The sequence below is a fragment of the Clupea harengus genome, chromosome 6 (genome assembly GCF_900700415.2).
Source record: "Clupea harengus chromosome 6, Ch_v2.0.2, whole genome shotgun sequence".
NCBI classification, from domain to species: Eukaryota; Metazoa; Chordata; class Actinopteri; order Clupeiformes; family Clupeidae; genus Clupea; species Clupea harengus.
This window is the reverse complement of record NC_045157.1, coordinates 15,329,437-15,341,875: the sequence shown is the minus strand read 5'-3', so window position 1 is coordinate 15,341,875 and position 12,439 is coordinate 15,329,437. Positions and strand designations below refer to the sequence as shown.

General features: G+C 41.5%; 1 protein-coding gene across 5 annotated transcripts in view; it reads left to right on the top strand.

Annotated features, from left to right (window-relative positions):
* Nucleotides 1-46: 46 nt before the first annotated feature.
* The window catches only part of mef2ab (myocyte enhancer factor 2ab), a 28,818-nt gene continuing 16,425 nt past the window's right edge, over nucleotides 47-12,439 (top strand). For 4 of the 5 annotated variants that reach the window (XM_031569163.2, XM_012826958.3, XM_031569164.2 and 1 more), the window contains exons 1-2: nucleotides 47-2,813; nucleotides 4,892-5,005. The gene's annotated coding sequence lies outside the window, so the exon portion shown is untranslated. Of the gene's footprint in view, nucleotides 2,814-4,891; nucleotides 5,006-12,013; nucleotides 12,322-12,439 lie in introns of those variants that run through there. The other variant, XM_031569161.2, reaches the window with a different exon arrangement.

Sequence of the window (12,439 nt, the reverse complement as noted above, 5' to 3'; positions counted from 1 at the left end):
GTTTACTCCGTGGAGGACACCCTGTTTGCTGAGGTTTGATGCTGGAAAAAGTACAGTTGTTTTAGACGACGCTGAATTCTCTATATGGGTGAAGGTAGTAGTGCAGATTTTTGACTGATTTTAGAAGCATCTCCAAAATAAGTTAAAAGTGGAATCCTTTTGGGTGTTTTTTCAAAGTTAGATATTTTGAGAACCCTTGGCAACCTAGAAGTACTGAGACACGACCTTGCCAAAAGCTTCATATTTTAATGATCCCATCATAGATAGTGGCCTTAGAAGAAGTGGAGCAGTTCAGCAAATCTAATAAATTACAGTGCACATGGACCTGAAGAATGAAACGTAACCTTTAAGAGTATTGCTTTTGGATGACTTCATGGTAGATTCAATTGTCAGAGCTAATTTGCTCTTCATTACATTCCCAGGCCTGCAAATTCATTAAAAATGCGAAATATGTATATGATTCCAAGTTGGCCATAGAGCTGAGAAATGTTGAGGGGATTTGTTTCTGCCTTGCACCACACTTGTGTGAATCTCCTGTTTTTTCATTCGAGCCCACCAGTGGGAGTATAAAGTTAAGATTTATTCACTTTTGGATGGGCTACAATGCAGTCAAGTTGACATCCAGTTTTGGAGTGCACATGGCAAAAATTCTGATGTCTGCAGAAGACATGGATTCATTTTAGCATGGCCCAGAGAAGAGCAGACACAGTATATCTTAATTGCTGTATCCTGTGTGTGTGAGAGAGTGAATAAGTGTGTCTGTCTGTCTCAGCAGTGATATCCAGAGAGTCCTCTGATGCCCTCTTTGAACAAGTACTGCTCCCTTACCTCCACCTGAACTTTCCCCTGCTGCTGCACTCAGCCAGCAATGCTCAGGGCACCTCATAAATCATCTCAAACAAAATGTTTTAATCCATAATGGGTTTCCCCGACAGAGAAATGTACTACTTCTGGTAGGCAAACAGATGCTTTTCAAGCCCCCTGTGTGTAGTTGTGGCACACAGTGCCAGAATACCCTTACAGAAACTGAAATCGCATATTTTTTGTGTGAGGTTACATTCTGACATTTCTGTAACTACACATACACTGCACACAACTTGGAGAGCATTTCTGATTTCTATTGGCTATCAAAACATCGAGGGCTACTAATCCTGTTGCTGACGCAAGCAATTGATTCAAAGACTGTCTCACAAAACCATATAAAACATAGTGACGAATGTTGCACTGTTGTGAGCTATTTGTGAAATAAACAAGTGGAACAGAGGAAATAGTTTGTTATATTAAATGGTGCGAACACCGATAGTATTGATTCTGAGTTAGCATCCTGAAAGTTTGCAAGAGGGACATTGAGTTGGTGTTTTGTTTGGGGTTGGGAGAAGAAGAAAAAAGGCACTGACCATGCCATCTTTGATGTATTTTTAATTCGGGTTATTGTTCCAAACACCAACCAGGGTGAATTAGGGAAAGGGGTAAGACCAATAACATTTAGTTTGTGTTGTCATCATTGTCACAATGCCTCATTTCCTCTTTATATATTGGAGGCAAGCCGATAAATTAGGGATCAGAGAGTGTTTTTAATGTCACACATATAAAATATCCTCAGTGCTTACTGATGGTTCCCCAATAAAAACAATGAGAGACGGCTGTAAACAGTGTGAATTGGAAATCGAACAATATGAAATGTGTCCATCTCTCCCTAATCTCTGTGCTCCAGATGGCTCTGTATTTGGAGTGATTTGCAATGTCCAATTCCAGCGGGTGTTTGCTTCCCGAGTCAAGAGGACCTGGCGAGCTTTCTGTCCCTATAGACATTGGCTTTGGAAACCCAGAGCGTGGACATATATTGTGTAGCTTAGTCATTCATCACATAGCCTAACAGACGCGGGGACACAGCAAAGGTCACTTTCCTGAGAGATAGCTATGGATTTTGAGCATTGATGATCATTCTTTCATTTAGGCTATTGTTTCTTTTTTACTTAAGGTGTCGCGTTTCTGTTCAATTAGGAAGGCCTAATGCTGATTTCAGCAGTCGGGTCATTCGTGAACTTCGAGATGAACACCTTCATTTCAACTGATATAGGTTATGGTCATCTGGGTCATATCCTATACTAACAGCTTGCATCTTACACTCCAGAAACAAAACTGCCACACCTGCCATCACACAACAACCACAAGCAAACACATGTGACCTCATGTGAAACCTGTTGACAAAGCCCATTGGTTTCAATCAAACGTTAAGTACTTTAATTGGCTTAGCACAATGTCCCTCAAAGAGAGTTGGCATGAAGTCTGCCGTCTTGCCGTAATTGAGTGGATAATGCTTTTTCCAACAAATGAATTGCGTTTGTCCCTCTGTAATAATTTTCTGTATATTTATGTTATACACATTGGTTACAAATCACCTGATATACTCTGTCCATGGCTCTGGCCAGAATGGTGCTATAGGTCAGGAGGATAATTAATCGTGTAGGACGTTTCATTTAAGAAATGTTTTCACAGAATTTCCCGATGATTCTTATGAATCGCAGTAGTTATTTAAGCATAACTTTTAAAATTGAATAAAATGGCCAGTTACAGTAGCCTTCCTCAAAGATTATTTTATTTTTTCCTTTTGTGAACGCTATTGTCGGGTGTTGCTGACCGTGAAAGCGAAGGGAGGAGCCAAGCGGCTACGCTTCGGAGTTTGGCAGTATGCTCAGTAAGTGCTGGAACACTGTCACCGTACAGTAGGAGCCTACAGAGAGTATGTACACACACGATTGTCTCGCACGGAACCTCTGAGTCAAAACCTTCGGCATTGAGCGACTATAGAGGTGAGTTGTCCAGGTAGATAACATTTTATGCAGCTACAAGGTACTTGGCGTCGTCTTTCGCAAAGAAAAGGTTAGGGTACAAGCATGGGAAATGTTCCTAACGGTCCATACTGAAATAGTTTTGCCTTTGGGACTGGGGGCTAGCCTCTCTTGTGATTTATTTCTAGTTTAATCTGCTGTGATAACATTCCTAGAATTTTGGATGCATAGTGAATCTCGTGATTCATACTGGATGCTCCGAGGTAGATTTTTTTTATTAACTTAGGCTATAAAATATCACGCTGGAGCACATGGGCGAATTCTTAGTAAAGAAGTTGTTCTATGAACCACAGGGGAAAAAAAGTTAAACATGCGTTTATTCTGCAGACTTAAGTGTAGGCCTAAGTGGGAGAGCAACCTATTTAGTACTGCTCAGCTACCAACATCATGTCTGTTATAAAATGATCATGTCACTGGTAATAATGGCAAGTGTTGCAAACTCAGATAAAGTATATTATGAAGCTAAAATACCCAGGAGACGACACATCATCGCCTTTCAAATGTGTCAAATATGTGCACAGGGGAATTCTTAGACTCCGGTGGTGGAACTTCACTTATCAGAGGTATTATATTCAGGTAATGGGGTGATTTGAAGTGCACATGGTTTATACACACACACACACACACACACACACATATATATACAGTAGATAGTATATTCTGATGAAGTTTATTGATGTGGTGGTATTCTGTTCTGCATTGTATTTAAAATGGTGATTAAAGTTGTGTGTCATAATATGGTCTGCATTTGATAGGTAACCCTTTGACATTCTTAATGTTAAAGTAAAAATCTAAAGTGAAAAATGCTACATGTGGAAATATGGGACCAATGTAATGTAGAATATCCTACAAAATGTTTCTCTGACCTCCCTTGACACATGGTATCCTACATATTCTGTAACATCTGAGCAAGCAAATAATGCTGTCCTGACGCATACTTTGTTGTACAGTTGTGTCGTATCCAAGTAAAATCCTATCAAAACAATTTTAGCACAGTCTATTTATTTATTTCATCAATTCAGTTATCAGTAATTCTGTGTCATAACTGTATAGATAGGGTTTAGATTATAAATGTATAGTGATGTATAAATGTATGTGATATAATTCACTGGCTATTCCCACATATGGATTTCCTATCACAGTGACATAGAAATAGTTCTGTGTTAGATCAGTGTAACCATTTAAAAGGTGAAGCAGCATAGCCGTAGGTGAAATGGTATGTTTTTTTTCTGTATCCCAGACAAATTTGTTGATGTATAGTACAGGATGGTGTTTGTAATACAGGATGGTGTTTGTAATAGACCAAATGAATCCAGGCTTTAAACACGTGTCACGGGGTGTTATTTTCCCTCCCTTGCTGGTCTGTTAATGATGGGGTATTTCTGGCCTGGCGGTAAACAAAAATAGTAACAGTTCTCAGGGACCAGCATCTTTTTAGCTCCACATGGCCAGGAAATAGAGGCGGCTCTGTGTGTATTTTTATTGAATCGCTATTTTGGGTCCTTCCCATCCCAAGTAAAAATTTTCTGGTCAATTATATTGCATTAGGGTTAAGCGGGAGGAGGTGACTGAGGATTTCTTACGCTTTGATCAGCTTTTGTGATGTTAGACTAACATGTTTTACTACTGCCTGTGTAAATCACAGTAATTTAAGGCTGATCTGTGAAGCAACATGAGATAATTGAATCAAAGATATCCTTTGCCTGACTGCTTGGACTATTTTGCTCTAGTGAGTAGATAATATTTCATGTTAAGCTGAAATTCACTCATGTATGTGCTGTATGTTTTACATGTGTTGGCTTTTACAGAATCTCCTAGCCCCTGTTAATCTGTTGCTGAAACTATTTATTTTAAACTACAGCATTGTGAAAGTCTGCATTTTCTTATTCAGAGGCTAAAGTCTTACTATATAATAGAGATTCATTCACGTTCAGATATGAATCCATTGTTGTTCACAACGGCTGTGTGTGCAAACAGTTACCTCGATGTCCGTTTTGAACTGAACCCTCTCTGTGACATTTTTCTCCGTCTCCCCACAGGACGTCTTCCAAGCAGCGGTGCACTGAAGCAGCGAGTGAACTGACCACTGAAGTTTGGGCTTTTGCTGGTCCAAGGAGGCGCCCGCTCAGGAGAGTGCTGTGGTTTATCGTGTGGTAAGGACCTTTTTCCATCTCCATGTCAGCAGTGGCCCCGGGTGACCCAAACCCCTGTGGGGTCTGAGCCTGAATGGGAATATTCAGTGAAGTTCCAGTTTCTTTGATCTGCATTGGGTGCAGACTTTTCCAGGGTTAACGTTTAAACAGTGCCACTTCTAAGCGTTGTAGTAAGTTGTTCACAACCTCTTGCCATTTTAGTTTCTGAAGTTCCCGAAGAAATGTAGTCTTTGATCCAGCTAAAATGCTACTTTGTTCGCATGGAAATGGAATAGTTGCTGTTAAATTGCAGCATGTTGTTCGTTTACTCAAGCCTGTAGCTGCACACATTACATTACATAACCTTGTCTGGGATTTTTATTGAAAAGCCTAAACCATACTTTGTGATTGTAAACATCACCTACAATAGTAGGTGAGCCAGTACTCAATTTCATCTCTAAAGCCTTGCATTCCATATGGATCCATGCATTCTACTTAAACCTGAGGCATGTTAGCAGACTATGATCTGCTCATGTTCTCATTTTCTGTGGCTTTTGGAGAAGGTCCTAATCCACTGAAATTCAAACATGTTCCTGTGGGGTCGCCCAGCAATTTGCAAGCTGCCGTTCCAAAACCAGAAACCTCTGGCTGCCTCCTGTCTGACCACTTGTCCACACATTTGATGCTAAATAGGTTTCCCAGGTCTTGAAAAAGTCGCCGGATAAATAAAGAAATCAAATAAAATGGTTTTCAAATATTAGCTCCTCGACTCCTTTCTTGTAGTCTCATGAAACTGTCTTTGTCAAATGTAAATAGGTGTTTGGCTGGAGGCTGCCAAATAAAACCGTGATTTGAGGCAACACGGACAAACTTAATTAGACTGACTGTTAATACTCAGTGATGTTGTCCAAACCTGAGAGCTTTGCATTGGCACCCATCCCCTGGCACAAACCTGTGCAATGTGTGCACACTCTAGTTAAACTGAGTACCTCCACTTGGGCAAAGTATAAACAGTATTTAAGGGCCACTAGCCTTCAGGGTTTGATGCAGCGAGGTGGTCTGATTTTCTACTTAGGTGACTTAAAAGACACCTGTTCGATGGGCAGGTTCCCATTTCATGTGCTCTGAGGGAATTCACAAAGTGCAGAGCAAAAGCTTAATAGAAAGGCTTTAGCAGATGTGGGATCAGATCGCTGTTGAGTTTCTCTCCGTTTCAAAATCTTCAAGGGAATACCAAGTGTATATTTGTATTGCTCTTTTCCTTCAGCTCTCTCGTTCTTTTGCACTCTGCACTAACCTCGGCCTCTTCAGCCTACTCATCACCAAGGGTCAGGAAGGGGATCCTCCACCAATTGCTGTTTCCTAAATCTTTAACTAATCCTCTTTCACATACCAATCCTCTTCCCTATCTGTTAAGGGTCTTTCCTGCTTACTATGATGACCTTATAGGGGCGACATTGTAAGGTCAACCAGAGACAGCGCATCTGAGATTTTAAAGGTGCTGCTTGGAAGAAATTAACAATAATTTGAAAGACTTTTTATGGCTAACCCTCTGTACTATTCAGTATTGCATTTACATAATCTACAATCTCTTCCTCAGCCCAGTTTCTGACAGTATGCAAACGTAGTCTCCTTTTTGGACACTCTAGAGATACATCTAGCATCAAATATAGGACTGTGTTTGTTTCACTGCCAAACCAAAGACTTTAGTATGAAGTTGAAGGTGAGTCTCTACTCTATGCCGCTTTGCTTCAGCTCTCCCCTCTTATCCCAGATTGGATTGTGATCTGGCAACGGGGATGGTCAGCACAGTAAGCTGCATTCAATGTCATGTTTGTGTAGCCACTCGTTAGCAATCCAAACTTTGGCGCACGAGGCATTAACCCTCTGAGTACACAGCTCTGTTAGCAGATGGATACACTGCTGCTGTGGAAAGGGACGTGATGCACCTGACTGTTCAGATGTATCTTGGAATAGTCGTGAAGTTCGGCATTCAATCACTGATCCACTGTTAATGAAGGCACCTGCTGTGAGCGGTGAAAGCACACCATTTTCAGCATGCTGCATTGTTGACACATGGCCTGGTGGGTACAGGCATGTGATTTTAGCCATCTCATCAGCATGAAACCACAGGAAGTACAACCAGCTCCACTTTCAGCCCTTCTCTTTGGCAGTTGTGGTGTTATTTCAGTTGTGTGAAATTAAACTCTCGCCGTTATGAGACGCATGACTATAACTTCATGTTGAGTTATAACAAACCGCTTAATCCTAAAATGTTTACTCTGCTAAACCGTTACAGAGCTATATTCAATTTTAGTGTACTAAATCTAACTAATGTTCCTATGCACATATGTTCAGATCTCAATGAATAGGTATAATAAAAACATTTAAGGTGTTAGAGATTAGATTGACATCAACATGTTTTCTGCTAGATTCATCTGGTCAACCTGTATCACAGAAATATATATTGCCCCTGATGATTTGCATAGCACAGTGTAGAATATATTTGGAGGGTCAGGGTATTTCTGTCTGTATGTGTCAGAGGAAATATACATCATGACACAGTGGTCCTCTGTGTGTTGCTTAAATCAAATGCATAGGCAGAAGCTGAGGTTGCGGATTGGCCCGAGAAAACCCCAAACTCCTGCTTCTTAGGATGAAGTCTTCATCTCCAGTTAGGGGATCTTTAAGGACTTAAAAGGGAAGGCATTGCTTTGCTGAAAGGGCAGAATTTTCAACAAGAGAGGGGGGGAAAAAACAAATCTGAAGAATACATTATAATTTAATTTACCAGATCAAAAGATTGTGCGGAGTCTATAAAAAGTCCTCCCAGCATTCTTCTTCTGATCTGATAATATGTCTGCTAAGATACTGTACTAGTCAGCGTGCAAGGAGTTCAAGTGTTCAGAGATTTGAATTTATTATTTCTCCAGTGGAGCACTGTTGATTCTGAAGCAAGTCATTATTTCTGGGGTATAGTAAGAGTGAGTGTGAAATATTAGTAGTGATATGTTATGCCAGTGAGACTGAAGAGTAGGAGATTGTACTGCCCATGCCCTTGGTTTGGAACACACTTTGAATGTACCACAGAAACAGTTTTGATGAACCAGTCTCTGATCATAATCAGAGTTGCTTGCAATTTCTCTGATAAGGCTGGCTCATTTTATTAACGTTCCCTGGTACTGCTCAATGACACTCTCTCTCTCTCTCTCTCTCTATCACTCTCTCTGTCTCTCTCCCCTCACTCTTCCCTGGAATGTCAGCATGTCTGTAGTTCATTACATATGCTCCGGGGTTATGGGGTAATTGAGGTCTCTGACTCAGAGACATTGGGAGGAGACTCCTCAGCAGCCTTGGCTCGCACGTCACTGCACGGGAAAAAAACAGCGGTGATGAGGTCATGTCCCCAACTCCCATCCCCTCCCCCTACTCTTCCATCTCTCCCCAGTGACTTACATTCAGTTGAAAATCATATTCCATTATATGTAGTCAGTGTAATGTTCTATGGTACATTTGTTTCAGTTTTGCTGAAACATTCTGATGTTGTTAATTTGCCTTTGGCTTTAAGTTGACTATAGGATAAGAGGAATAGAAAGCCAGACATGTTGTTATATGAAGTGACATGTTGAAATCATCTAAGGGGCACTGACGTTTAATGAAGATAGCATATGGATGGCATGCAATATATCTCACGCTGCACCAAATATCTTGGAGAGTGCGGTAAAGAATTCTACTTAGAGTGCTTTGGTGGGCCATGACTTCAGCCATGTTGAGAGCTGACAGCATTCAAAGAGGGGAAACTTTGTCCTTAGGCAGCTATAAAAACAACACAATATTAAAATGACATCATAGCGGGTAGACTAATTAAATAAAAGGAGTGTTGCACATATGCAGGGAACAGATGAACAGAACAGTGGAATTGCAGCGGTCAACATTTTAAGACACAGTGAAGATTTCAATAATTTTCTCTTCAGTGGCTTTCTCTTTAAGGCTTTTTCCTGTTAATTGTTCTCTCATAGACACACACATTGGGGAATCATTATCCCATTACCCCATTGAAAAACAACTATTTGAAATAGTCTTTTTAGCATTGGGTGAAGTGGCAATTGTGGTATGATACATCCAGACTGTCATTGTTTTAAATGAGAAGTGTTAAGTATGTATTGTATTTCTGAGTGCCGTCCTTGTCTGTTTCGTAAACAGGTCATCATTGTTTGTTAAGCTACAGTCTCTCTTCCCTACTATCTTCTACTCTTTAAGTGGGCAAGTGGTAGTGACCATTCCATTCCGGGTTCTCTCATTTGTCAGCAGATGTGTCTGTGGGTGGCTACGTGCTTGGAGGCAGTTTATCTTAAGTTCATTCACCCCACTTCCTACAATAGGCATGGGTAGCTTTGTGAACTCTTTTAAGAAGGTGGATTGCATTGCAGATTTGTTAAAAAACCAAATGGTGCAATAAGGAAAATGAAGGAGTTATCTCCAGTAGATGCTGTTTGCACAGCATGGCGGCTGTGATATACCCATACCTCCCATCCCCCTGGGAAGCCCCAACAAACTCCTCCTGCCTGGTTGCCATCTATATGTTGTGATCTGAACGCGCATCAAAAGGAAGGAGCCTGCTTTAGGGAACATTGCAGGGAGCCCACGGGAAGGCTCATTTTCACAGTGTCTGCCTGATTATCTCACTGCTGTTGATGGGCAGACAGTCACGAGTGGTTGGTTAGACCTGCCAGTAATGCCCGCAACAGAGTTCAGTCTGTTAAACATTGTTCTAGATTTTCACTGTACTTGGTGATGATGGATGGATGGATGTACAAGGGCCTTTGATGGGAGGATGTATATTTGGTATGCGAGATGAATTTATGTTCATACGTAGTGGACAACTCATCAGGTTTTACTTTTTTCACACTAGTTCACACTCAAGAATAAATGTCATGAGAACAGAAAGTATAAATGTAGATATATCCAGCACCACACATCTGGGCGGAATTCCTTTCGGTTAGCATGACGTTCATTTGGAATAGTGATCGGAATTGCATGCTGAAGGTGACAAATCGTTATCTGAAAATATTGCGACTAGTTAATGACAAGTCAATAAACCACTACCAATCCTGCACAATGACCTTTGGTGGTAATGTTTTCTTTGTCACACGAGACAGTAATATTCTTTCCATCTTCAAAATGGCATATTCATACCACAGTTGTTCTTCTCAAATGTCTACAAGGAAACTGCACAGACTAAATGCCATTCCAAAAGCTGCTCTCCTTAGTGAGACAGAAAGTGCTAACACAATTCAGACTGATTTAAACATCTTCTTAGCAGCTCACTTTGTCCCCTCTTTTTCAGTCTCTCTCTCTCTCTCTCTCTCTCTCTCTCGCTCTCTTTCTCTCTCTCTCTCTTTCTCTCTCTCTCACACACACACATACACATGCAGGTGACAGATCTTATTAATGACAGCTCATTAGTCGCCATGGTAACGGCAAGCGGGAGACGGACAGCGTGGAAGTGAGGGTTGGCTGTTGTTCGTCAGGGATCAGCTGTGTGTCGTCTTGACACGAGGGAGAGTGAGTGCAGGGCTCTGCGGGCGCAGGGACCGGAGCGCTGCACTCACCTCAGTTGACTCTCACACATGCGGCTAAGCCGCTTCAGCACTGTGGCCACTGTGGCTGTGTGCTGCTTGACAGGTCACCCATAGCTGCACACTGCACATCTAATCAAGCAACGGTAAACAATAATAAACAACAGTAAAACAACACATTTAGCTGATAATAGGAAGGAAGGAAGCTGTGGCAATTGCAGTGACACTGCCACTTACTCTGTATTTAATTTTGTGTTTGGGTTTTTTTTGTTGACGTTTTTTCAAACCTAGTCTTAAGAATCTACTATGGGGAAAAAAAATAGCTCCCTTCTCTCACCGCAACTGAGTATCTGTAGGGGACATGATAAAGACTGTTGGAGGGTTGGAGGATAGTGGACAAAGCCCTCCGGCCCCTTGTTTAGTCTTAAAAGCAAGGGGCAGGAAAATAACAAGGGGCTGATGTGAAACGGAAGTGTGACTCCCAGCAGCTCTTCATCACAGAGGCCATGAAAAACAGGAAGGGGAGGCTCCGGGACCCGCCCACCTTCTGTGGTAGGATGCAGCAGCCAGAGACAGGAAACAGAGCTCGCATGGATGTGCCCAGATTCCAGGCGCTTTCCAGCTGCACCACAGCCAGTGACAAAGGGAGTTGGTCAAGTGAATCCCACAAGCATTCTAACACCCACACAATGAATAGTGGAAGACCCGTTTTTGTCCACCAGGTAACACTGGTTGTTCTCTGCTTTTGCGGTGACTACAATGACTTTTGCAGTGGTCATTTAAAAATTCTAGATTGCTTTTTTGGTTCTGACATCACTCCCTTTCATCTCATGGAAACCTAAGAAAACATTTCCACAAGGGATGTCTTCTAGATGAAATTAACATCAAGTGTGACAACGACTCACCCTTTTAATTGTCTGAGGGCATGGAAAGCTGTGTGAGGGCCTGCTTTTCCCATCAGAATTCAAAGGGTGTTTTTACTAGAGTGAGAGTGGGCGAGGCAGCTCCCATTTTGCCTTTTATGGTATGGAGAAAGCAGAGGATGTGTATGGATATGCTGGGGTTGAGAAGATTGCATCCTGCACTTTGCCAGCCACAACGCATTCACTAAGTGTAAGATGAGGTTCATTTTGTGAAGGCCTATACTGTGGTAAGACAAAAGCAACTGGTTTAGGGCAAGCTGTTAGGATTAGGAACTAGGGCGATGAGGAACACGGCTTTGCCACATACTGTATGAGTAGGTTGTTGTGCGTAATTGTAGAACATGAATATACTTCTGAAATATGTCTTACACAAGTATGAAAGAAGGTTGCACAAAAAGCTATGTGATATTTTTCTGCGACTGAACAAGCTTTTGAAGTCATGTTGTCAGATAAATAAATGTTGAGAAATTGCCAGCATTGTTTGTGTATCAAGTGCAGGGTTGGAATCCTTAGGATTTCCCTAGAATGCTTTTTGGTTCTCATTACATCTAATGAACACATTTTTGTCTTTTTTATATAAAATTCTACTTTGGTATGTATCAAGGATTTCTTTACAGTACAGTAGCGTCATACCTTCTCTGAAACCAGCATGACTGTTGCCACACTGGATAATCCTCAGGTCTTAACCCCTACACACGCCACACATAAACGCACACGCACACAACCTCATATGTGTAGGCCTACTGCTCCAGTGTTTACCAGCGATCTAATGGGATTAGGCAGCCAGGATAAGGCAATAAACACAGCAATCCTGAACCAGGCTGAGAAAGAATGGGTGATTGCAGATATAGAAAATGTGATGTGGGGGAATCACACATTTATTAATACGCTCACACGGTGTTAATGACACTTTGAGAGCGTAATACATAAATGTAATCATAGGCAGCTGTAGA